Source organism: Pleurodeles waltl, chromosome 10 (genome assembly GCF_031143425.1).
Source record: "Pleurodeles waltl isolate 20211129_DDA chromosome 10, aPleWal1.hap1.20221129, whole genome shotgun sequence".
NCBI lineage: Eukaryota > Metazoa > Chordata > Amphibia > Caudata > Salamandridae > Pleurodeles > Pleurodeles waltl.
Genome location: NC_090449.1, coordinates 495,733,517 through 495,760,955, shown reverse-complemented (window position 1 = coordinate 495,760,955; position 27,439 = coordinate 495,733,517). Strand labels below are relative to the sequence as shown.

At 45.9% G+C, this 27,439-nt stretch overlaps 1 protein-coding gene across 36 annotated transcripts in view; it reads right to left on the bottom strand.

The window, feature by feature from the left end:
• Window positions 1–27,439, bottom strand: part of MAP4 (microtubule associated protein 4) — a 1,914,856-nt gene that overhangs the window by 1,492,137 nt on the left and 395,280 nt on the right. The window contains exon 1 of one of the 36 annotated variants that reach the window (XM_069210832.1): window positions 21,414–21,523. The exons of the other annotated variants lie outside the window; for them this stretch is intronic. The gene's annotated coding sequence lies outside the window, so the exon portion shown is untranslated. Of the gene's footprint in view, window positions 1–21,413; window positions 21,524–27,439 lie in introns of those variants that run through there. 36 annotated transcript variants of the gene reach the window in all.

Sequence of the window (27,439 nt, the reverse complement as noted above, 5' to 3'; positions counted from 1 at the left end):
TGGTAGGGATTCCAGTATTGACCGCCCCCCCACCACCCCCCTGGTTGTCTGCCCACTTTTGGAGTTAGCGAGAAAATTGTGTGGGAACTTGGTAGACTACTATTTAACAAAGGTCACCATTTATTTGCAGATAATTTCTACACTGAGTTCAGTTATTCAAGGAGTTGTTCAGAGTGGACACTGTTGCTTGTGGCACAATCCACTCTAACCGGAAAGGCTATCCAAGGGAGCTGGTCTGTAAAAACCTTGAGGGGACAGTGCAGCGCCTTGCGGAATGATGAGCTGCTAGCTCTGAAATTTGTAGACAGGAGGGATGTGTACATGCTAACTACCATCCATGATGAGAGTACTTCACCTGTGGCTGTTTGGGGTCAAGTTGCTGACTTGCGCAAACTTTGTGCATTTTATAGTACAATAAGCACATGGGTGGTGTTGATAGAGTAGATCAGAGGTTGGACCCCTACACTGCTGTTCGTAAGTCTTACTTGTGGTAAAAAATTGGCCGTCCATTTGTTCAATCCGGCAACTTTTAATGCTTTTATTTTGTTTAATGATTGTTCCCGAGTCAAGGAGGACATTTGTTAGATTTCAGGAGTCAGTGATAGAGAGCCTTGTTATGGTGGATCATGCAAGAGTTTCTAGAGTAGCAGTTGTGGAGGATGTGGCTAGATTGAAAGATCAAAAACAACAAGTGATGGACGGAATGCTGAACATTGTCAAACATTCACCCCCAGTACAGTGATCTGGGCCTAAATCCATAGTTTTTTTGCTGCCCATGCCATTCCAGTTTGGACCCAGCCATATGCAAATCAGTCTTGACCCTGTTCCCCATGGGAACAGTCCAGCCCGAACCGCTAGGCCAGGTCTTCCCTGGACTGGAAACAAGCATCCTGGGACCGGTTTCGGGGTTTCACCCCTCATCAGCCAGGCTAGCTTGAATCCAGTGGCATGGAAGCACGGGACCCACGTCTGGGCATACCCTTCCCACTTAGGGCGACAAAGCAAAAACAACAAGTGATGGACGGAATGCTGAACATTGTCAAACACTCACCCCCAGTCATAGATCTGGGTTTAATCCATCGTTCTTTTGCTCACCATTGGCAGTCCGGTCTGGACTGTTCCCATGAGGAACAGGGTCAAGACTGATTTGCATATGGCTGGGTCCAAACTGGGGTGGCATGGTGAGCAAAAGAACGATGGATTAAACCCAGATCTATGACTGGGGGTGAGTGTTTGACAATGTTCAGCATTCCGTCCATCACATGTTGTTTTTGCTAGATTGAAAGATCGCCACTTTCCTGATCAGATTCCTCCCACTCCCAAAAAAGACTTTCCCGCTAAGAAATATAGAGTTTGTGCTCGAAGATGTATCCGGAGGGAAAGCCGGATGTACTTCCTGGACTGTCCTTCAAAGTCTGGGCTGTGTGTTGAAGGATGTTTCAGGAGTTACCACAGCCAGAAGAATCACTGGGAACTACCGTGAGCGTAAACTGACATGCTGTATTTTCATATCTTGAGTTTCACTGTTGGCATTACTGTCATGTATTCAGTTAGAGCTTTTGTATTTGTAGTTTTGTACTTATAATTAGTTAGTGATTTCTTTGTTGTTTAAAAACAAAAAAAAGTGTTGGCGGTGTGCATGGAGTGGCGCTTGGTTGGCGGTGTGTGTGGAATGGCGCTTGGTTGGCGATGTGTGTGGAATGGCGCTTGGCTGGCAGTGTGCGTGGAGTGGCGCTTGGCTGGCGGTGCCAGGCAAACACCAGTCCACACACTCCCACCAGCTGGTGTGATTTCTGTAACAGGCACGTGGGTGTATGAAAGTGATGGGCCCTTGAGTGGCGCTGCCTGTTGATGCAAGTGTTATAATGTGCTGGGCCCGTGGCTGGCGGCATGAATGGTCTTGTACATGTCATGTATGAAAGGTGTGTGAATGGACTGTAAAGCGGTTGGTGCCTTGTCACGGCTTTACAGCTCAAGAGCTGTAAGTCATTGGTACCGTTTTTTGGCCTTTCTGTTATTAACAGTGCATTTTATTTTTGTGAAATCTCTTGTTAATAAAATGTGGTCTACTTAACCATCACTCACCCTCGCGCCAAATCCAACCAGTATGTGTGGTAAAAATGACAAAACTTGCTCTGCTGTAATCAGGCGTTGCAACACACCCGTGACAAGCTAGGTGTCTCAGGTGGGACCCCGTTGATGAAGCATGCCACCACCTTGGTTGGTGGGTGAGGGGTCTTTTTAACACAACTTAAGTGTGTTTCTTTTCACAATTTTAGTGTTTGGAACATCACAGAAGTACATGGAGACAACAAAATGATAGATTACAAAACTGCCTGTGTTTGGGGAGGGGGGCACCTACATTTTTGGTCCCAGGTGTGGCCGTCATCTAGGGAAACCTACCAAACGCAGCCATTTTATAAAACTAGACACCCCAAGGAGTCCAGGGAGGTGTGGCTTGCGTGGATCCCCCAACATTTTCTTACCCAGACTCCTCTGCAAACCTCAAAATCTGCTGAAAAAAACATTTTCCTCACTTTTCTTTGTAGGATCACCGCTCCGGCACAAATTACCTACCACCCAGCGTTCCCTCAGTCTCCCAAGTAAAATTATACCTCACTTGTGTGGGTCCCTAAAGCAGTGTCAGCCTAAAGATGTATAAAAGAAAAATATGTGCTTATCAACTCGCTGGGCTATCCCCTCAATCTCTACAGGTTTTGGTATTTTTCTGCTGCAGGCACCTGGGCCACCCACACAAGTGAGGTATCATTTTATCAGGAGACTTGGCGGAACGCTGGGTGGAAGGAAATTTGTGGTTCCTCTCAGATTCCAGAACTTTCTGTCACCGAAATGTGAGGATAAAGTGTTTTTTTTGCCAAATTTTGAGGTTTGCAGAGGATTCTGGGTAACAGAATCTGCTGAGAGCCCCACAAGTCACCCATCCTGGATTCCCTTAGGTGTCTAGTTAAAAAAAATGCACAGGTTTGGTAAGTTTCCCTAGGTCTAGGCTGAGCTAGAGGAAAAAATCCACAGCTAGGTACTTTGCTAAAAAAAACAACTCTGATTTCTTTGGGAAAATGTCATATGTCCACGTTGTGTTTTGGGGCATTTCCTGTCGTGGGCACTAGGCCTACTCACACAAGTGAGGTACCATTTTTATCGGGAGACTTGGGGGAACACTGGGTAGGAGGAAATTTGTGGCTCCTCTCAAATTCCAGAACTTTCTGTCACTGTAATGTGAGGAAAAAGTGTATTTTTTGCCAAATGTTGAGGTTTGCAAAGGATTCTGGGTAACACAACTTGGTGAGAGCCCCACAAGTCACACCATCTTGGATTCCCCTAGGTGTCTAGATTTAACAAAATGCACAGGTTTGGTAGGTTTCCCTAAGTGCAGTCTGAGCTAGGGGCCAAAATCTACAGCTAGGCACTTTGCAAAAAACACGTCAGATTTCAATGTAAAAATGTTATGTGTCCATTTTGTGTTTCCTGTCGCGAGCATTAGGCCTACCCACGAAAGTGAGGTACCATTTGTATCGGGAGACTTGGAGAAACGCAGAATAGCAAAACAAGTGTTATTGCCTCTTGTCTTTCTCTACATTTTTTCCTTCCAAATGTAAGACCATGTGTAAAAAAAAGACGTCTATTTGAGAAATGCCCTGTAATTCACATGCTCGTAAGGGCACCCCGGAATTCAGAAATTTGCAAATAACCACTGGTTCTCCACACCTTATCTTGTGCCCATTTTGGAAATACAAAGGTTTTCTTGATACATATTTTTCACTCTTTATATTTCAGCAAATGAATTGCTGTATACCCGGTATAGAATGAAAACACATTGCAAGGTGCAGCTCATTTATTGGCTCTGGATACCTAGGGTTCTTGATGAACCTACAAGCTCTATATATCCCCGCAACCAGAAGAGTCCAGCAGACTTAACAGTATATTGCTTTCAAAAATCTGACATTTCCGGAAAAAGTTAGAGTAAAACGTTGAAAAAAACAGCTGTTTTTTTCACTGCAATGTCAATATGTGTTTTAGTTCAGCTGTTATTTTCTGTAGGAAAACCTTGTAGGATCTACAAAAATTACCCCTTGCTGAATTCAGAATTGTGTCTACTTTTCAGAAATGTTTAGCTTTCTGGAATCTAGCATTGGTTTTACACCCATTTCTGTCACTAACTGGAAGGAGGTTGAAAGCACAAAAAAATAGTAAAAATGGGGTATATGTCCCAGTAAAATGCCAAAATTGTGTTAAAAAATTGGGTTTTCTGTTCCTGAAAGCTGGTGATTTTAGCACCGCAAACCCTTTGTTGATGCCATTTTCAGGGGGAAAAAAAACACAAGCCTTCTTCTGCAGACCTTTTTTCCCATTTTTTTTGGAAAAACGAAAGTTGTACTGTATTTTGGCTAATTTCTTGGTCTTCTTCAGGTGAACCCGCAAAGTCTGGGTACCGCTACAATCCCTAGGATGTTGGAAAAAAAGGACGCAAATTTGGCGTGGGTAGCTTATGTGGACAAAACGTTATGAGGGCCTAAGCGCAAACTGCTCTAAATTGCCAAAAAAAGGCTTGACACCTGAGGGGGAAAAGGCCTGGCAGCGAAGGGGTTAACTAAATAAACGGGATTTGCTGTTTACCAATGGAACAGCTCATGCTTTTTCCAGGATTACCATTAAATGTTTTACCCAAACTCTTCGCAGACTCACATAATTATTAAGTTAACCCATGCTACTGACAGACAATTTTGATATGCTATGAATGCCTAATAAGTAAAACAAGCATATCCAATAATGTATAGCTTAATGGATGGGACTGTTGTCTATGTGCAGTGCCCAATTTATAATGTGACCAGGGGCTTTCAGCAATTGTGCAGACCATGCCACATGTTCTGTTACCGCTCCATAGCTGTTAACATTTCAAAACCTAAATGAGTTTGCTATTAGTGCACAAGTGAGCACACGAAGCTCTATTTCATCGTGTAGCTTTTCTTTCCCTCATCTGAGTGCAGTTCATCCTTTTTCACCTTAGCTCCCTTTTCACACCAGCTTTCTCCCCCAACCCATTTCAGCAGCTAGTATCCTCTCTACTCTTCATCCAAGGTCTTATTTCAAACCTTTAGCTCCAACTGCACTCCCCTTTCTTTACATCGCTATCTTTTTTAATCATTTTATTTTCATTTTAAACCAAGCAGAGAACAAGCTTATATTGCTTTGAATTAAGACTGAATAGTCATGTATGGCTGTATAAAACACTTTATACCAACATAAGGGCAGACTTATTGGCCATTGTTGGTCTCTAGCATGCCTTGTACTAAGCAGAACCTGAAATTTCAAAAAGCTAACTGCAGGTGAGAGAATGCAGGAGACAATTTATGATACCAAGGCATCACAATTGTATTATCACAGCATGCTCGCCCTACAAACAGTTTTGTAGCACACATCTAGTGCTGAGTAACACACTGTGGGTAAAGACGGATATGATTGTGGTAACTCAGCAATGGTATCTGAACAAAAGGTTATTTCCCTTCGGTAACACCTTATCTGTAAAAGACTATCTAATCACAGATTCCTTACCTTAGGATATTCCCAAGTCATCAAACTAGATCTGGAAAATCTTGAGCAGTACCTCTGTACGACAGTAGGTAGCGTCGATCAGTTCTGCATCAGCTTTGTCCATACCAGAAGTAACAAACACAGTCCTTACATGGGCACCACCCCAGTGAGTAACATCAGTTTCTTTTTATGACATTTCTGCAGCAGAAGTGCAGAGTTACATCAGAACGCTGTTGGACCACTGTGCAGATACCAAGGACCTAAAAGGACGTTCCAAGGATGAAACAAATGGCTCGCAGAAGCAGGGAAGTTGGGAGGGTCAGCAAGGAATCTGGTTGGGGGGGTGCGGTGCAGGGAGCATTGGCCCGTACTTGGCCCCAACCATCATTCTCAGGCCTACAACAAAGCAAGTCAGAGGCTGGAGGCACTCGGGGAAGACACGGATCACGTACTAGCGGCAGGCCCAGTTGTGTGGAGGCTGCTGCGGCCCTCGTTGTGACATTCAAAATTCAGTACCCACACCCAAAGGGAACAAGGTAAGCCAAATAGTCCGCACTGGAGACAGTGCCTGTGACTCAGGCCCCCAAGGCCCACTGCTTGAGGAAGGATGCCCATTCTTGAGAGCCCCGAGTTCCATAACAGGAAGGCGTGCCCACTGTCACCCTTGGCTCCTCATGTGCACCACCCCCTAGCCCACCAACACCTCCCTGACTGGGGCACTTGGGAGCTCCAGGAGACATCAATAACTGGTGGGGGGAGGGCCTCCACCCCCACCATCACTTCTGGTGCAAAACCAACAGGCCCCGGAGGGGAGGAGGAGAACACCATAGGTCCTTGCAGAACTCCTTCCATTCCCCCCTCTCGCAGGGGCAGCGACTAGTGCCTCACTCCTGTACCCTGGTAGCCTTGTGGCAGTCACAAATCCCACCCATGGTGGGTGGCAGAAGGGGAAAATGCCTTCAAATGAACAAGATAGAGAAATGTTCTGTCCCAGCAGCATCCCTGCATGATTCAGAGGCAGCACCTAAAAATACTGCATCTGGCATGGTAACAGTGGCCTCACAACCAACTCTCAGAGAAAATTGAAGCAATAAATGGGATCAAAACCATGCTGGAACATAAAGTAGACTTCTTTGTTGTAGAAATGTAGTGGACTGATGTGAACAAGATCAGCGTCAGAGTATAAGACACTGAGGTTGTGGTGACCTAACTCAAAGATTCCACCACTATCACCTACCAACAAGTTGCTTGCTTACAAAAAGACAATCATCTTATACGAAGACATGGAAGGGCAATCACGCAGGAACAACTTACACCTCGTCGGAGTCCCAGAGAAAGCAAAGGGCGTTAGTGTCAATCTCTTCGTTGAGCATCCTGTTATAGAAGTACTGAAATCCCGGGGCCTATCAAAATTCCTTTTAGTAGAGCAGGCTCACAGAGAACCAGGCCCACTTCGCAAACCAGGATCTCCCTCAAGAACAATCATTGCCTGCATTTTTTATTACAGGGATATGGACATCATCCTACAGGCAGCCCGAAAGACACTGGCTCGGCAGTATGAAAATGCTACCATCAGTCTCTACCACCCAGACTTAACCCTTGAAGTGGAACAACAAAGGTAAAGCTTTGTGGAGGTGAAAAAGGAACTGGGTACCAGAGACATAAAATACATGATGCTCTTCCCAGCCAAACTTCATATCATCACAGAGGGCAAGACTTGGCACTTTTTTACTCCAGGCGAAGCATGCAAATGGCTAGAGGGATGGCGCCCTGCAAACCATAAAAAGACGTACAAGATAAGGGGAAATTGACCAATTTGGAGATACTGCCAACTTCAAGTCCATGAACAGAGCCCTGCAGTGGATGGCAGAAAGGAGAATTGTCCAGACGGATGATACTATTAACTACACTTACGGGACGTGAGAACTTCCTAGAAGTGCTATTGAATGTAAGTATCACTCCACAAGGGCTGGGTACGACTAAACCAAACACAAGGGAACTGCTTGATGTTATGTTTTGTACTGATTATAGGTTGGGGGCCCCCTATCATTATCCTCACCAGGGGCGACATGTGCGGGAGCCTGAATGGACTGTGCCACCTTCACCCCAGTTAGTAGTTACTGTACCATGTTAACAAGACAGGTTGGGGGATGGTGGGCAGTTCAAAGCACACTCAGCAGGGTGGCAGGGAGGTGGCTTATGTTTTAAGGGAAGGTTTACATGTTTAGACAGCAGGCAATTTTCCGATCTCTGGTAAACATGGGAAAGACTTGATCACTGCATATGATGCTGCTACTATAACACAGAATGCCTAGCACTTGGGCACATGAGAACACTTTGCACACCCTTAGGATGATGTCATAAAATGTTAATGGCACAGACCACAAGTTGAAAAGATGCATAATTATGCAACAATTAATGTGACAAAACACTGAAATTGTGCTATTGCAGGAGATCCACTTAGTAGGCAACACTTGCAGAGCCCTACCACACAGCGGCTACACATTAACAGCCCACACGGGCTATGAATCGGATTTGAGGGAAGTGGGCATCCTTGTCAAAAACACAGCACCATACACGACCCTCGCAACATGGAGATGTGCAAGGGAAATATGTGGCCCAGTCAGGAACATGGAATGGCATCACCAACATATGGTCCATATACCTCCCTCTATGTCTCCACCAGCTCGCCTTCCCCATTTTAAGCACACTCCTATGGAAACTACCATCGGGCATGCTGGTCTTGGGGGGCGAATACGACACCATTATGTCCGAAGCTGAAGACAGACTCACCCAGGTCACACGCATAGGGACGACGTCTATACTAGCAAGATTTGAGGAGGCTCTTTGCCTCGTCGACACATGGCGTCTCCACCACCAAGAAGAGCGACAATATACATTCATGTCGGGAGTACACCACAGTGCCTCATGCTTTGACTGTATCTTTATGCACCATGCTCATACCTCCAGAATAGTCTTGGGGGGAAGATTCCAGAAAAGATTTGGGCCTGAAACCAATCAGCCCATGGTTTATGAAAGATAATAAGATCATGACAAAACTAAGAGGTGACAGATGACTATTTCACAGACAATGTTAGATCAGTGGGATCGCTCATTAGTGTCTGGAAAGAGTACAAAACTGTGCTATGGGACCAGGCCTACTTCCTGATTGCAGGCAAGAGGTGAGGGCTGAAATGGACCGCCTGGAAGGCGAAATTGCATAACTAGAACAAAATTTACCAGGGGGTTGGGGTGGGGGGGAATAGGACAGCTGCACATGCCCTCAAGTTGAAAGAAAAATAATACAGAGAACTACAGCAGAGGATATAGCAGAGGAATTCACAACTTATTATTCTGTGCTCTATAAAGCTAGGGGCAACTCCCAATCACGCAAGATCCACGAGTTCCATCGGGGAAAAAAAAAAAACCCACACCATCCACAGAACTTAAACAAATGTTAGACAGCGACTTTCCACTCAGCAAGACTGTGCAGGCTATATGCTCCCTTACCTCTGGGAAAGCGCAGGGGCCCAATTGCATAACTATTGAGCTGTACAGGGATCTGGCAAGTACAGTGGTGCCTCACCCACTCAACATATGGACTGAGGTCAAAGCCACAGGGAGGTTCCCAGAGACCAACTCAAGGCCACAATCGTAGTGATTCACAAAGATATCAAGCCCCTTGACCGATGTGGTTTGTGTAGGCCTATATCCCTTCTAAATGTTGAGGTTAAAGTCCTTGCCAAACTCAAACTATTATCAACTAGGCTCAGACAAGTCATAATAACCTTGATTCACCCAGATCAATCGGGCTTTGTGCTCAACAAAGGCACCACACTAAATATTTGACATTGGTGTAATAGCGGGTGCACAAGACAATAGAATATCTACGAAGGTTCTGTCAATGGACGCCTCTATGACCTTCGACACCCCAAAATGGGACTATATGCACATGGTTTTTGAGTGCTTCGGATTCAGTCCTTCCTTCCTGAGCTGGATCTGTCTCCTATATCAGGGACCGGGAGGCACGAGTTATGGGGAATGGGGTGAGGTTGCACACCTTTCAACTTCATCTGGGACGAGAAGGGGTGCCTGCTCTTCCCACTGATTTTTGCCCTGGCTTTGGAGCCCCTTGCGGTATGGATCAGGAATGATCCACTCGTACACAGGATTAGTTGGGGAGAAGCATATATCCCTATATGCGAATGATGTTCTATTCAATGTAACGGCCCCAGAATTGACTATCCCTAGACTAATGCAAATCCCCAGTTATCTTTGGCACCTTCTAAGGATATGTGATCAATTGGCAGAAATCACTTATGCACCAGGTCATGGGCTTAAACTGATCCTGCGGGATACCTGTACCAATGGTGGACGATGGGTTTAACTACCTAGGCACCTATGTCACGAAAGACCCACACTTCTTCTACAAAAAAAAAAACCTATGAGCCATCCTAGCGTGCTCTGAGGAAGATGGACAACACTGGAGAACTTTACCGCTCTTGCTCCTGGGACGAGCGTCGCTGTTCAAAATGATGACACTGCCACTCATGATATATGCACTGCAAAACACCACTTACCTGGTGCCTAAAGACTTCTTCCTTAGAACAAAGGCAACCCTCAAGCTTCTACTCTGGGGCAGTAGCCATCTCCACATAGCCCTTCAGAAACTGATCAAAGGCATGTACAATGGATAAATCGGCCTACCTCATATCAGAAAATACTACTGGGCCACACAGTTAATGGTGGTTAATGACTGGGCTTTTGTGCCCTGGGACGAACCAGCAGTATGAATGGACAGACTTCCATGGGGTAGAGAGAGCTACGAAGGGGCACTCTATAGGGCCAAGCTAGCTCAAACTCTCCCTGTACACACGAAAGCAGTAATCCAAGTATGGAGAAAGGCCACCACCCTTCAGGGCTGGAAGGACCGGCTAACCAAAATGACCCCTCTATTGTCAAGCGACCTACTATTGGACGTATGCAGAATGTAGGGCTTTGAGAAATGGAGACTGATCTGTATCACCAAGCTGGGATATCTATGTCAGGGCGATGCACTATTGACGTTGACTGAACTGACAGGCCAATATCGGCTAGCACCTAGATCAAGTTATAAATACATCAAGCTCAAACATGCTCTTCCCTCACATATACCAAAAACATGACTATTGGGGAATCCTCTCCATTAGAGGAATATATTGTGTCAGAGCGACTATGTAGGATAGCTATCTCCTTGATATATGAAAAACTGTTAAATAACGCCCCTGACACCCTGCGGGCCCTTATAGTCAAATGGGAGACAGAGGTGGGGGAATTCAGAGAGGGTGAAATGGAGGAGTCCCTAGGGGCACCCAGAGAAATTGCCATCAAGACTGGGTTCAGACTGGTCCAACTATGCCTACTACACCACTTCTACTTCTCCTGTACAACTCTGCATGCCATGGAGAGATGCCTAACGGCAGCCTGCTTGAGGGGTTGTGGGGAGGAAGGGACATTCCTTTATGTAGCCTGGAGTTGCCTGCAAATAAAACCTTACTGGTAGTCCATGAGGGACACAATGAAAAATGTGACAGATACACCATATCAAATAGTCAAATGTTACATACTAAATGTTTAAGGCGATGACTCCCCGGATGGAGATGCTATTTGTGATTTGCAAGGCATCGATAGCAGAGTTTGTCTTCCCGGGTATTCAGAGAGCCCACCAGGTGTTGTACGACCAGGAAAATGTCCCAACGTTCCAGCAATGTCCAGAAATAAAAGGCCTCTTGACACAGGGTCCAGACCCCATCCTACCCTGCTTGTTACAGTACCACATTGCGGTGGTTTTGTCCGTGGACATCTGAACCAGCCTTCCCTTGATGGAAGGTAGGAAGGCTTTCAGTGTCAGGTAGATCGCTTTCAGCTCCAACAAGCTGATATGGAGCAGAGACTCCGTGAGATACAGGAGTCTGCTAATCCCCACCTCCCCAAGAAGGCTGCCCCCAACCCAGAAGGGGTGCATCTGTGTGGACAAGGGCAAGGGCCTGCCGCTAACCCAAGCACAGTTTGTCAGCCACTACTTTAGGTCTTTTGAAGTTCCTTACAATATTTGGATTAGGTTGGAGAGATTCCCCTGATGCTGCACGAACAGGGGCGTCTGGTCCCACTGCAGAGCCCCCATACGCCAGCGGGCATGCTTAACTGCAGCCTTCAGGAGGCCATGAAACCCACCAGCCTCAGAGTCAGTCTCGCCAAAATCCAGGCTGTACCATCAGAATTGTAGCCTGAATATCCTGGACTCACCTCTCCAGCAGTTAGGCTTGGAACTACACGGTGTCCAGAATATCTCCGATGAAAGGGAGGATTTGAGGGGGGGAGTCAGTTGCGACTGTCACGTTTACAGTCAACGAATGCAGAGATGTGTCCGCTGTAGTCTGAAGGTGGCTGACAACTCTGAAGTGAGCTTGCTTTCAACAGCCAGTCATTGAGGTAGGGAAAGACGAACCCCTGAACTCCACAGATGGGCTGCAACCACTACCATCAACTTTGTAAAGCAAAATGAAAGTGCTTGTGGCACACAGTGAACTGCTGGGGGGACAGACTGGGCATCTCTCTGGCCTTGTGTTCCACAAGACTTGTGGGAGCTGCATCAGCAGCTACAAAAGGACTGGGGAGTCTGCGGCCCATAGCGGCTGGGTAGAAATGGACACAGCTAGTAGCCCTTATTGTGGCAATAGGAATAATGGGGCTGTTCTAGGGCTGGTGAGAGTCCTAACGAACAGGCAGTGACCCTGCTGTCCTCCAAGTGCTGGAGTGCTGAATCTGCCTTATTGCATAACAGGCAAATGCCATGCCTATAAGCGATGCCTGGACATCCCTTGAAAAGCCAGTTGATGTCAGCCAGGTGTAACAACCAAGTTCCACAGACAAAGCAATCGCTCTACCTAGCGTACCAGTCATGTCCAGTCCGCATCGTATTGTTAACTTTGCTGTGTCCCTGCCATCGGCAATATCTTAGGACAGGACGACTCGGGTCTCCTCCAAGATCATGGGCAGCACTTGCACAGCCAAGTCTCTACGTGTGTGGGAATACCAGCCCAAGAGGCATTCCGTGACCAAAGACTGCGGCGTAAGGCTGGAGGAAGAGAAAGTCTGCTTGCCAAAGGTGTCCAGCATCTATGGTTCTCTATCCACTGGTGTGGTAAAGCACATGCCAGGGTTAAACTTTTACATTGAGGCCTGGATGACCAGGCTCTCTGTGGGAGGGTGCTAGGTGAGGAAAGCTGGATCTCCAGGAACATGGCAATAGTAGTGGCCAATCATCCTATGAACATCAGTGCCTGTGCAGGGCTTGGCCCAGACCTCAAGGCTGGACATCAGTGAGGGGTTCATTAAAGGGGAGAAGAGGATCCATGTGGGCTATCCAGGTTGAAGCACCTTGGCTTCTACCAAGTAAAGACTAAGGTTCAGGACCTCCGCAACCCTTCGTACCACCATGGCAAATGAAGACCCTTCCTCCATAACCACACTAGGAGAGACTAGGCTAGAGTCCGGAGACATGGCCAGACCACTGGCATCCGCTAGTTCCTCTTACCAGTTATCCTTGAGCAGGGGTTCTTCCAGGGGGGTGGGACAACCATAAGGTTCCTCCAATCCACCCCAATAGTATTCTCCACAGGGCTGTCAGTTAAAGGAGGCACTGTCTCGGACCCGGACGGTCTTGGTACAGCAGACACAGGAGTCTATGTCAGATGATGCCGGTCCAGCTCCATATTGGTGCTGCGTATAAAGACGGGGGTTGACACCACTGGAACAGACTCCGGGGAAGGTTGCAAACTCTCAATCGGAGCAGATACGGATCCAGGAGCAGATCCAAAGAGCCTAACTGGCATCAAGGGTGAAACACTGGTGAAAATAAATTGGAGCACATCCCAAACCCATGGGGTCTAAAGGCATTGCAGAGAGAGATCTGTACAGCCAAATTTGAAGTACATGGCCTCATTACATTCTTTTAGCTGGGCAGGGGTGCTTTGTGACTTCTGGGAGGAGTACAGCAGATCCAGACTCAGTCTCCATTGCGGACATATAAAACAAGGACCTACTTTTGTGGTGCTGTTTCCTCGCCTTGTCCGACGACTTGCACTGGCACAGTGAAATTGAAGACAGTTTGACTTCTTGGATTTCTTTTCTTGTAGGAATTACTGGACGAGAGTATTGAGTAAGACAATGACCGGCTGGAATAACTGCAAGAGCGGACCCTGGACCTTTGTCACAACAGGAACCTGGAGTGGGGCGGAGTAGTTGGGTATCAGGCAACCAGGAGCTTCTTAGTACACTCGTGGGCTTCCATGCGGTTCATCACTCAACAGTCTGGGCAAGCTGTGGAGTCATGGCCCAGCTCCAGGCACCACGAGCAAACCAGGGGGGATTTGTCACAGACATTTGATTGTCATGTAATCCACAAGGCTGCCCCTCAAAGAGGATATCCCCTAGGCACACTGGGAGCTTAGTTAAAAAAAAAAAAATCAAATGTTAGACAAAGGTAGTCCAAAACCTCTGGATCCGAGCTGATGGCGCGGAAAGAAAAAAACTGATATCCACGTGTTGGAGGGACACATCTTCAAGCACGGACGACGACGGAGTGATAACTTATGTTATTCGCATCAACACTAAGGATGCCCGTTTCCTTTTGGTGTAAACTATGCCCCCCCACCCCCACTGTTTAACAAAGCCGATAGATCTTGCTTAGTGGCTTGGCCAATGCCTAGTTGTTTGACAAGCGAACCACAAAGGGCATATTTACCTCTTTTTATGCCTCAGTTGATCTGTAATGTAAGCTGAAGTGAGTCAGTGAAGTAGGGAACCAAGCAACTGAAGTCAAGACTATTTCTGGTTGTCGGCTAATAACGGAAGGGCCTCTGTTGCAACATACTTTTGAAACTGGGAAGTGTCTGTACTTAGTGTGGTTTGTTGTTGTCCATCTTTTGTTTAAGTCTGTGTTGTGATCTACGAAAAAAACACGAAACAAATGTTTCAATAAATACCGATTCTGCATTGGAAGTGTGTTAAAAGTTCCGTTCACTAGTTGCGTTTTATCTACAAACATATTGAAGTCTATTAGCCTTTTATGTGGGTACAGCTTTAGGGGATAATCTCGACCCATAGGCTAGTGTTAAAAAAAAAAAAGGTGAAAACTGAATTTGTTTTATTTATAACAATGGTGCCCATTGGGAGATGAGCACAATTTGTCTTTCACTGGTATTTGCAATCGGCTCTCTTAGATTGGGGTAAGTACCTGCACAAAACACTAACCAATCACTGGCAAAGTGAATACTTCACACCTATATAGATCTAATGGCTTGGTCAACGTTTTAAAACATGTTCCACAGCAGCGTGTGTGTGTGTTTGTGTGTGTGTGTTTATGGCGATGACAGTGGAAGCAACAATAAAAAAAATGGGAGAAGGGGAAAGGCGTATGTGCAAGCGAGGATGGCGGGGAGGGGTGAAGAGGCATGGAGAGTTGGTGGATGGGAGGGGAAAGAAGTAACATGGACAACGAAATACCTCATTCAGAGTGCAAGGAGAAACACTAATTAAGAAGAATCAATCTGAGTTTCGTCCACGTGCCAGAGAAGAAACAGGAAGTGAAGCCTGGCCTGAGCTGTCCAATTAGAAGGCAGCAAGAAAAAGGGACACAGAAGCCAACAAATGGCAAGCAACAGGCAGGCTCTAATCCTTTTTTGTAAACAGTGTCTTGCAAGCTCAACCCTAAAAATGGGTAAATGACATGTGGGTCAAGTTGGTTTGTGCACATTACGATTTTCTTTTTTTTTGCTAAAAGTTTAAATCCGGTCCAAAAAGACCCGATGCCTGGCCCATATGTAACCTTCGCTAACTGCAAGTGTCTTTTTCCACACAAGTGCAAATGACTTTTAGTGAAAAATGTGCTTTTGGTTTCCCAACTAATCACTAAGTGTGAAGAGTGTACAGTTATCAAGACTAGAAACTAATTCTATGGAGGGTGGGGATGAGGAACAGGGACAACTGTAGGGGTGGTAGGGAAGGTTGAACATAAACAGGGAGGGTGGTAAAAGGGTTGGTTGAAAAAGCACTATGACAGCCAGCGCTGGCTGCATCAGAGAGATCTTTTTCTTTTGGGGAGAGAAGCAACACAAAGGAGGTGTGGGCTGGGAGGAGGATGGGAGGGGGATGGGAGGGGGAGGGAGGGAGGGAAGAGAAGAATCAGTACCTCAATCACTGCTCAAGCAGTGGACAGGCACTGATTGAGTTCAGTCTATCTGTCCATGCTCCACAGAAAGGAATGGAAGTGACGCTTGGCCTGCACTGGCCAAGTTGAAGACAGCAAAGAAGTGTGACACTGAAGACCAAAAATAGTAAGCAATGGGCGGGTTTCCAAGCCCCTTACTATAAATAATGACACTAAGTAAGCAAGAGCATATGCAGCACATACACCACTGGAGGCTCGAAATAAAAATAGATTCTACTATTTGAGAAAAACACTTTAAAACATGCTAAAGGCATTTTTATAGGGTGACTGTACACAGGAAGAGCAAATTCACATTCAATGACTATCTGAAGAAGGTTCTGCGAATTTGGTTGCTATCAAGTAAAAAATTTAATTTCAGTTAACTTTATTAAGTATCAAAAACATGAAGCAAAAACAAGCTTCATCAACAGGGTTCATAGAGATTATACAACAATCAGGGCAAGTTCAGGTGCTGAGAAGGCCCTCACCCTCAAGCCTCCCATTCAGCACTCTCAATAGTTGTGGTATCAACACTGTCATGAAGCGGGGGTTGGTGGGGGAGGGGGGGGCAGGGGGGGGGGGGGGGGGGGGGGAAATGACCCTGGTCTCACAGCAGTCAAATAATGTCATCTGATGTGCCCGGCATAACGTGGGGTAGCTGCAGGCTGGAAGGTTCGGAATCACTGGGAAGGCTGGCAGGGTCAGTGTAGTCTCCGGGCCCTTTAGCCAGCAGAGACAACGGGTGTGTGCCAGAGCCGCTGAAAGGCCACCACCTCCATCACTCGTCTCCTTTCCAGCTGTGCCTCTTCGTGAGTTGGAGTGGCCAATTTGAGGAGGCTCCTGCAGGGGCCTTTCTTGGGTCTGCAATTTTTTTTGCGAGTTGTGTTCGCCACTTGGGCCCGGCTGTGAATGGAGGTCTAGCCATTCCCAGACCTCTTGCGGGAAATTGAAGAAACAGGTACCTTCAGCAGTAACCACCCTTAGCTTTGCCGGAAAGAGCATTCCCTATTGTAGTCCCAGTTGCCACAGCTTCTGTTTAGCCCCTTAAAATGTGGCACTCCCGTATTGAACTTCGCGGAAGAAATCTGGGTAGATGTGCACCTTACTATTGTTCACCAGGATGTTGCCTTTTCAGCTGGCCCAGTATGTAGTCTCGGTCCTCGCAGAATACTCTGGCTATTACTGGCTGGGGGTAGGGAGGTGTGCTCCCACAGCAGGCGCATGTGTAGGTTCCCTGTGGGCTCTTTCAAGAGTGAACAATGGGGAGAAGTTGTCCTCCTGCAGCTCCGTTTTAATCCAAGTCTCCAGGTAGGTAATCATGTTGGTTCCTTCGAGCCGTTCCGGTAATCCCAGCATGCAAATATTGTTCAGGCGGGATCTGCTCTCCATGTCCTTGGGTCGTAGCTCTAGAGTACGGATCTTCAATTCTATGGTGGCGAGTGTTCCGTTTATTGCAGCTAACGCAGGGGTGACATCCATACGTTCTCGCTCTGTTGTAGCGACCCTTTCTGCCAGTCGACGATGATCATCATCTCCGAGTAGTCCCAGGTCCGTTCCAAAGGTAACAATTTTGCTTTTGAGGGCCTGGCGGGAGGTTGTTATGGCCTGTAGGATCTCCAGGAGCATGGGGTGCCCAGGACAGGTTCCAGGGAGGTACATCCATGCCACGTTTCCATTGGATTATCCCCCGTTTGTTCGGTCATTAAGCTTGTAGCTTCTTTGTCTCACTTTCTCACAGCCTTGCCCAGGATGTGTTCTCTCGTCTAGGTGGATAGGAAGGATTGCTATGTTCTGCTGTGGTGGGAAGCCCCCTGAGGAGGGGCTGTACAGCACAGCAGATTTTCCACCTTGCCCAGGAGTGTGGCGTGGCCTCGTAATGTGCAGGCAAACTGGCAGTGATCCAAGACATTTATATGCTGCCCCTGTCTCCCCAGTGCCTGAGCCCACCAAAACAGCTTTATGCAAGGGTTTTGTGGGAGTGCACCAGTCATCCCCACTTTTTCCACTCTGTGCTCTCCTGCTCGTAATGGTGTGGGGAGGAGGGGGCAGAGTATCGCCTCTCACCAGAGGGGTCCTCCTGATCTGCGTCTAGTCCATTCAGAGGAGGTGCGGGGGCACCACCTGCTGGGGAAGGACCAGCCCTTCTCAAGCTGCCTCCTGGATCTCTTCCTCACTTGGTGGCGCAGGTGCCCTCCGCTAGGATCAGTATGCGGGGACTCCCATAGGTTGGTGGAGGCCCTGCAGGCAGATGGGTCAGTCACCAATGTTCCCCAGATAAGCTTACTAGAGTTGTCTGAGGGGAGGGTGAGCACGCCACCCCAATGGCCAGCGGCCTCAGTCTGATATGGTGCTTTGCTGCCTAGCTGGTGCTTTCCTGTGTGCTTATAGTATCTATTGTGGAGTCTACAGTTACCTGTACTTCAGGGCCCCCATCATGCCCTCTGCTGAGTCTCCGGTTAGTCAGCTCTGCCTTCCCTACGCTCCTCTGTCTCCCGCACAGTCCCAGGCTAGCATGAATTCCATGCTAGTAGGAGGTAATTGGTTCTCTCGCCCGCTCCCCTCCCATAGGCGCCCCTCCACAGGCCTATTCTCTGACTCCGTGTCCCCGGCCTGCTGTTGTCTGCCGTTCCTCTTTAGGCCATGCTCTTACCTCCAGAACGAAGCCAGGTAGGCCCCTGCCTGTACTCGTCTGGCCTCCGGGCCGTCCAGTGCATCAGGCCGCCATGCCTCAGGCACCCGAGGGCAGCACCTCGGCACTCCGATCAGCCCATGTTTCTGCACCTCACAGGGGAGAAAGGTGAGGCCCAGTGCCCAGCTCTGGGGCACAAACAGGGCCGGCAAGGCTAGTTGGGTCAGGCAGGATAGTTGGTTCTCTGATCCACCATCTTGGGCCAAACGCTCTCAGTGCTTGCGCGCCACTTCCAGGATCTGTGTATGCATTATTTTAGCTCTGTTTTGGGGGTTCTGGGTACCAGGATGAGGCCTAGGCACGTGGAGCTCTTTTCCTGCTGCCTACTCTATCAAGCACAAGCCACCGTCCTGCCCACCCTGCTCTTCTTTAGGATCTTCAAAGGGAGTTTGACTATTATAGAGGAAGTATTCTGTAGAGACTAGGGCGCCTCCTGAGGATTTAAAGTGGGACAATCAACATTCCGTAGCAGAGCTGTAACGAGTGGAAAACTGAACCTGCAAGAAGGCACAATATTCAAGGGGAAAAAAACGCTGTCTACAAGAAAACTTATATTTTGCCAACTAGTTAAAAAAATATACTATTTAAAATATTTCAGAATATTTGTTATAAATCAGCCTATAATCTTTATTTTGTTTTTTAAAATAAAATACACAACTCCAACCGCTGCCACCCCGTCTGGTTCCGTGATCCCGGCGGTGGCAGCGGTCTCCTGGCAGTCTGACCGCCAGGGTTGTAATCTGGCAGTCAGACCACCAGAAATGCGGCGGTTCGACCACTACTGTGAGTTTGGCGGTCGGAAGACTGCCAAACTCGTAATTAGGTCCTAAGCGGTTGGTGGTAATATTTTTGTCTGAAATCACAAACCCTGCAACCATAAAGAGGTCTTTTGAGAAGAAGGTTTTTTCCTGCTTTCATGATTACTGATAATGGAATACAGCTGACATCTACTCAGATGAGGGACTATTTAATGTCATGTGGTACAAAGACATCACTGTACAATCTTTGTGCCAATGGGATTGTGGAAAGGGCTAATGAAGCCCTGCTAATAGCTGAGGTTAACAGGTTAAATGTGGAAAGAATGATTTAGGATGTTGTGTGGGCATATCACGCCACTGAAAACACAGTTACCGGAAAAATCCCTTTTCCTTTGATGAGGGGTAGAAAACCTCTTTCTAAACTCAATCCCTCGTGGAAACCCAATTTAATTGAAGGTAGGGTTGTCAGGTGTATTGGTATCCAAAATGAACAGGACAAGCATAAAATTGTGCCAGGCGACTGGGTCAAAATAAAATCTGGGCACATAAGCAAAAGCATGAAGACGTTTTTAGGACCATTCAAAGTGAAGGAGATTTACAGATGGCATGTAAGTGCTGCAAATGGCGAGCGCTAGAATTTGAGAAGGGTGGCTAAATATGGCCCTCCGGAATGTATGAGTGAAGACGATAGTGACAATGGACGAAGGCTGCAGCGGCTACATGTTAATGATGGATGAAGTGTTGAAACAAAGTAACACTAATGCACACACGTCAAGCTTTTTAGGAAACGGAGACGAGGATAGTCAGTAAGTCAATTCTAATGTTGACATTAGAACAAGAGGTGGAACAAGTGGAATAAGCAGAATTCCGAAACCTACAAGGTTTGCCAGGCTGCCCAGGAATTTACGAGATTATGTTTATTGAGACCTTATTAGAGTATGTACAATTTTAATGCATTTTATTACAACAATGGCTTTGTATTACTGTTAAAGATTGAATAACTTATCTTTCAGCTTGTGCTATCTTTAGATAATCTTTTTTTGAATAACTTAGTCGGTGTTTAATATGTTTATCCTTTCTTTGAGGGAAATGCTCATATCTCAAGTTACTATGGTACTCAAATTCATTTTTGCAATGTTCTTTACATGTAATCGTGTTCTCAGTAGTTCACGTTTTAGTTCATATATTGTAATTATATATCATCTTCAGTAACGGAGGGGTATGTGTTATAATCTATGCAAGAGCTCATTTAGCTCTTGGTTTGTTCCAACAGAATTCTTGTGTTATCCGAGCTCTATGGTGAATGTTGCTCAGTGGGGTTCTACTCACTGGCAGTTGCCTGCTGTCTAGTGAAGGGGACACCACGTCAGGGAGTGCCAGGTGCTTCAATAAATATAACTATCTTTGTACAGTTATTTAATTTAATGGTACGGAATTCCATAACCTGAAAGGCTGAACTGCTTTGCGTATTTCAAACTTGTGACTAGCCATCCACCACATGCCTCAGCCATGACAGTTTAAATCACTGCGCTACTCTGCGTCAACTGGCTTCACTGAAATGTTCATTTCTCTAGGCCGAATACTTTGCCCTAATTCGTTTACAGACATTTAACTAGCAATTCAGAAACGTTGACGCAAATTAACACTCATCGAGGCACCACCCTCCAGCTCCTTTTCCCAACTCAGACAGAAGTTTGGCAGACTTAACAAACCAGTCTATTTCAAAGACTCCCATGTTAGGATTTCACCCTGCGACTTTGCTGCTCACATTTTTCCGAGTCTGGCTCGCAGCTGCGATGCAAGAAACGAAAACTGTTTGCCTCGTGGACGCATCTTACCTCTTCAATCTTCGGTGCCATTATTCAAATGACCAGATTTGGAAGAAGATGGGATGCCCACGGGCCTTTGTGAAGCTAAGGCTTTGTGTTATAAAAAATAAAACACAAAAACGTGTGATTTTCAAACTCTCGCTGGGTCTTGGCTGGAGGAAGGCCTGCTAGGCATCTGTCCTGCCCCCAACAAGAATTGGGGCTGTGAAGGTAAGCAAAGTTATTCACACTGCACACAATGTCAACCACTGTAAACCAATGAATGGGGAAGTAATTAATGGTTGAACACATGCAGATCAACTGAAATAGGATACTCCACCATCCCCATTTCACCTCACCTCACCAGCGCACACGATGTCCAGTCCAAGACCTTTCAAAGCCGCCTTCGTGTCTGAGAGCGCGATGACTATGGTAAACCTCAAAGGCCCAAGCGAGGACTGGGGTCATATAATACCGGCTTGTAAGTTTTGCTTTATGTGCCTCACACTTGCTTCCAGTGTTAGACGGCCGTGCATTACAGAGCACAATTCTGCTGAGCCCAAAGGTATTTTAAGCTTTTTCGAATGGCTTCCAGCTCTATGCCCGTGAAAAAACACGCCTACTGCTGTCCCTCTGATCGTTGCAAGCAGGTGATCAGCTCATGCGGGCGGAAGGGGAGATGCATTACAGCACCCCATCGCCTGTGGTAACAACAGACGTTCGCCGGATGTCTGCCCAGTGCAATCCTGGCTTGTTGAGGAGAGTTCCGGGAATAAACCAGAGAGGAGGAGTGACACAGCAAATCTGGGGATGGAAACATGAAGGGGATCCACAATGAAGGAGATTTTGCTCCGTGAAATTTATCATGCAGGACTAGAAAAGTTAGGAATCTACTTCGTGACCACACAAACTAGAGGTGGTGGTGGAAAAAGAGGAGTCATGGGCCTGAAATAATCGTGGGAGAAGTCAAACAGGGCACTATGATGAGTAGGGCAACTATAGATTTGTTTTGTTACAAACTCCTCATACAAAAATGTCAACAATGAAATATGTGACAGTAAAACTATTGACTATTTGTCACATGCAGACTGCAGTGTAAGATAGCTGAGGGGGTTAAGGTAGCGGTATATGTACAGTCAAAGATTCAGGGTTCTGGTAAAATAATACACTTTTTGCATTTGCTTAAGTGGCCTGTGTGCACTCCCAGGGCACAGTTAAAATTATAAGTGATAGCTCAGTTGATTTTTTTGTTGCAGACAAGGTGAAAACTATTTGTAATATCTGTTACACGGTAAACAAAGGGGGCACTGGGAACTGGAAAGTGCAGGCGGGGGGGCAATATACCTTTGGGTTGCTGATGAGGAAGCCCCTAGGAGAGGACCCAGGCGCAAAGACAGGAGAGGGATCCTGTGCAAGGAGTGAGCACAGTAAAAAGCAAGATCCCGCAAGAAAACAAAAAGATGTAGAGGCCAGGAGGCTTCAAGAAACCCCTTGTGGTGGCTCAAGCCGGCCACCAGGAGCAGAACTACCCCCACACCACCTTAAATTAGCTCAACAAGACCCAAGTAAGGGAGAAGTCTGGTGCCCCCAGAGATCCGGGTCTGGGCAGCATGCAAGTAGCATCCCCTCCAAGATCTCAAAATACCTCTGGAGAAAGTCCAATAGCACTAACTGCAATACAGGAGAAGGCATGTATGGGGCCACTCCGTAGTGAAGTTTTGTGTCCTCAGGGGGAAAAAAAAAGTGCAGCCTTCCTCTTTTCCTGAAATGACCCTTCGGGCCTCCCTATCTCCATGAAGACCAAAGAAGAAAGCATGGAGGCCCCCAGGGCAGACTAGAGCACCGAGAACAGAGACAGGTGCTCACACCACTTCCAGGTGCAACTGAACAGCATTTGGGCAGAAGAGCAGTACAAAGCCGGTTACCCTGCTGGCTTTCCAGGAGTTGTGCGAGTGTGGGGAGCAGACAGGGGCCACAGGGCCTTTGAGGCTTCTCGCCACAGCCCCCAACGAAAATGATGGATGTTAGTGGAACTGGGGCACCAGTCACAAAGAAAAAACAAAATTAAATCCCCTACCACAAAGAGCACACCGCAGGATGTCCAGCTGTAGCATGTAGCATCCCATAAGCTCTTGCTTTGGGCTATGAAAGTTGCATAATTTTGTTGTTATGCCCCAGAAAAGCCAGGGAATTCCTATAGCCCGATGCCCAGGGCATATTTTTTTAGAGTCAAGGACAAAGTTTGTGTCTTTATTTTGTCCTTGGGACAAGTAGGGCCAACAGCCTGCAGCACAAACCCTTTGGCTGCCAGTTTACAGGTACCGGAACGGTCTGCAGGTAATATGTGTGTCCATATGTTGTTGTTGCTCAAGCTTTTGAGTTTATAGCTCATTAATGAAATGCCTTTAAAATTAGGGTGAGCGCCCTAAATAAACGTTTTAAGGTCACACTGCACTACTGACTGATTCCAGAAAGAAAAAAAAAGTGTACACACAATTGAAAAGTTTAACAGTATGAGGCTAAGTATAATGCTCCGAGAATGCTCCCTGATTAGATGCAAATGCTTGCAAGCAAGTGAGATGATTCTTTGCTTTCAAAATAAAATCTTCAGGAAAAAAATGCAAGTAGGAAAAAAACATTTTGCTACTTTGAAATTGTAGGTACTATTTGTTTGAAGCATCAAGTAAAATGTGTTGATGCAGGCTAGTATTTCCAAAAATATTCATAATGGAAAATCAGTATAACTATTTTTAACAAGATTATGGGAAAGAGGAAAATAAACAAGCACTGGCAAATCCAACCCATCCAACATTTGTTGCAAGTCTTTTGGTTTTTGTCAATGCGTGTCTTGTTTTGAAATGGCTTTTTGTAACACTGTATTGTTGTGGGAGCATCCAGGACCTCACCATTGTAACGAACACTGGCATTAAGCAAAAAAAAATGTTTTGGTCTCAAAAAGCACACGTTGTCACCAGTGGCTTTACAAAGGCTCAAGGGGGCCCCCCTCAGAACAGGACCTGGCCAGAGAGACTCCGGAGCGGGAACCACTCCATGTTCTTTGCAGGGGGTGCCCCTTCCAGTTTCATTGCACCACTGACTGCCACAGTAGTTTCTGGCACTAAACAAAAGTACTTTGTGTGCCTATATGCTCCTTGTGGAGGAGCAGAATGCTATCACTCACAGTAAAGACAGCCGATAGATAGAGAAATAGAAGTTTAATAAAAACAAAATACCTTGGTTAAAGCCAGACCTAATTAGGGACCTAGTTCTTCAAGTAAGTCACAGAAGTGCAAAAATGGTATATGTCCTTGAATTAATGGCTTTCACGAATTTAAAAGAATTTGCATAAGTAGACCAGGTAATTGTACTTCTAGAAAAAATATTTGTGAACTGTATGTTAGCACAAGCAAATATGCATGTGTAGATTTGCTCATGCAAAAATCTATTGAGCATATACAAGTTTACTTTCCCTCAACCACTCTTTTCCCAAACCTAGAAGAACCTCTACTTCTGCCCTTGTCAGGAGTAAATTTCCAACCTTTCTCAGTATGTGAAAAGGTTAGAGAAGAGCTGGTGAAAATCCTTAAAACATGCAGGTTAGTATGTTTGCACAGACTCAAGGGCATTCCAGCCCTGGAATTATTGCTTACTGCTTCCTCCAGCGCCAGTAAGAAGATCTGCGGAAAGGTAGCAAAATAAGGAAATTGCTATAGCAGGGCTTTAAATTGCGAGCATTCAAGCCCTATTATAGCATTGTACCTGCCATCATCAGAGAGGCTATTATCAGAACTCTTACATAATGAGATTTCTGCCATAACTTGTCATCGCACTACATAGCACCAATGGACAAGTAGATGTTTTTTTTTGGTGTTTTTTAAACAGGACAAGTAAATTTAAGGTGCAACCTGTCCCAAGGACAAGTAGATATTTTACTAAATTCCACACCCCTGAGAGAGGGCAGGGGCACCACCAACAACGCAGAGCAGAGTGTTTGCTGGGATGCCAGGAGTGTAGCAGTTCCCACATGGACCCCTAAAAAATATTTTCGTCACCCTAGGTCTTCCAGATGGTTAACTGGTGACCGTCTCATTTTCAAACACTCCTGCAGCTAGTGCGTTGGCGCAAATGCTCTGGAGAGGGGATCTCTGCTGTTGAGCCTTAGGGCTGCACTGCAGCAGAGGAAAAGTAGAAGTAAAATGTACTGAAATGCTTTAATGACAATTACAGGGTAAACAGTAAATCAGTACACGTATTAATGAGGATCATGGAAATGCTTTAACAATTACAAAGTTAACAGTGATTCATTACATGTTTTAACGATGCTCACCGATTTTTTTAAAAATGTTTATTGAAAATCACAAAGTTTACAGTGAGTCATGACATGCCCTTATGAACGTTTATTGTAAGATGGTACCAAGCTTAGTGATTTTTACGGTGCTGCTTTGATTTATCACAATATATTTCTGCTTTTCTAAATGTGGTGACATCCTGACACTGAAAATAGGCCTGCCCCTTGATAACTACTCCCACTTATATTGTGTCTAGCATATGTGGGGCGGCTTGCTAAGAGTATGAACTTGAAGGGCTGTCTCATCACAAGTCTTCCTACCTGGCACCATGTATACAGGGAGTGCAGAATTATTAGGCAAATGAGTATTTTGACCACATCATCCTCTTTATGCATGTTGTCTTACTCCAAGCTGTATAGGCTCGAAAGCCTACTACCAATTAAGCATATTAGGTGATGTGCATCTCTGTAATGAGAAGGGGTGTGGTCTAATGACATCAACACCCTATATCAGGTGTGCATAATTATTAGGCAACTTCCTTTCCTTTGGCAAAATGGGTCAAAAGAAGGACTTGACAGGCTCCGAAAAGTCAAAAATAGTGAGATATCTTGCAGAGGGATGCAGCACTCTTAAAATTGCAAAGCTTCTGAAGCGTGATCATCGAACAATCAAGCGTTTCATTCAAAATAGTCAACAGGGTCGCAAGAAGCGTGTGGAAAAACCAAGGCGCAAAATAACTGCCCATGAACTGAGAAAAGTCAAGCGTGCAGCTGCCACGATGCCACTTGCCACCAGTTTGGCCATATTTCAGAGCTGCAACATCACTGGAGTGCCCAAAAGCACAAGGTGTGCAATACTCAGAGACATGGCCAAGGTAAGAAAGGCTGAAAGACGACCACCACTGAACAAGACACACAAGCTGAAACATCAAGACTGGGCCAAGAAATATCTCAAGACTGATTTTTCTAAGGTTTTATGGACTGATGAAATGAGAGTGAGTCTTGATGGGCCAGATGGATGGGCCCGTGGCTGGATTGGTAAAGGGCAGAGAGCTCCAGTCTGACTCAGACGCCAGCAAGGTGGAGGTGGAGTACTGGTTTGGGCTGGTATCATCAAAGATGAGCTTGTTGGGCCTTTTCGGGTTGAGGATGGAGTCAAGCTCAACTCCCAGTCCTACTGCCAGTTCCTGGAAGACACCTTCTTCAAGCAGTGGTACAGGAAGAAGTCTGCATCCTTCAAGAAAAACATGATTTTCATGCAGGACAATGCTCCATCACACGCGTCCAAGTACTCCACAGCGTGGCTGGCAGGAAAGGGTATAAAAGAAGGAAATCTAATGACATGGCCTCCTTGTTCACCTGATCTGAACCCCATTGAGAACCTGTGGTCCATCATCAAATGTGAGATTTACAAGGAGGGAAAACAGTACACCTCTCAGAACAGTGTCTGGGAGGCTGTGGTTGCTGCTGCACGCAATGTTGATAGTGAACAGATCAAAACACTGACAGAATCCATGGATGGCAGGCTTTTGAGTGTCCTTGCAAAGAAAGGTGGCTATATTGGTCACTGATTTGTTTTTGTTTTGTTTTTGAATGTCAGAAATGTATATTTGTGAATGTTGAGATGTTATATTGGTTTCACTGGTAATAATAAATAATTGAAATGGGTATATATTTTTTTTTTGTTAAGTTGCCTAATAATTATGCACAGTAATAGTCACCTGCACACACAGATATCCCCCTAACATAGCTAAAACTAAAAACAAACTAAAAACTACTTCCAAAAATATTCAGCTTTGATATTAATGAGTTTTTTGGGTTCATTGAGAACATGGTTGTTGTTCAATAATAAAATTAATCCTCAAAAATACAACTTGCCTAATAATTCTGCACTCCCTGTATATTTGTAAATTAATGGATATTATGAAGTCATGTGCACGTAATAAAGTACATTTCCTTTTTTAACGTAAAACCACAGACTGGAAAATGTCTTGTCTGACTGTGGGACTGGGGTAGAGGTCCATACCACTTTTCCTGTATGGATATTGTACTGCTCTACCTCACTACCCTGAGATACTCTAGTGCTACAAAGAGGTA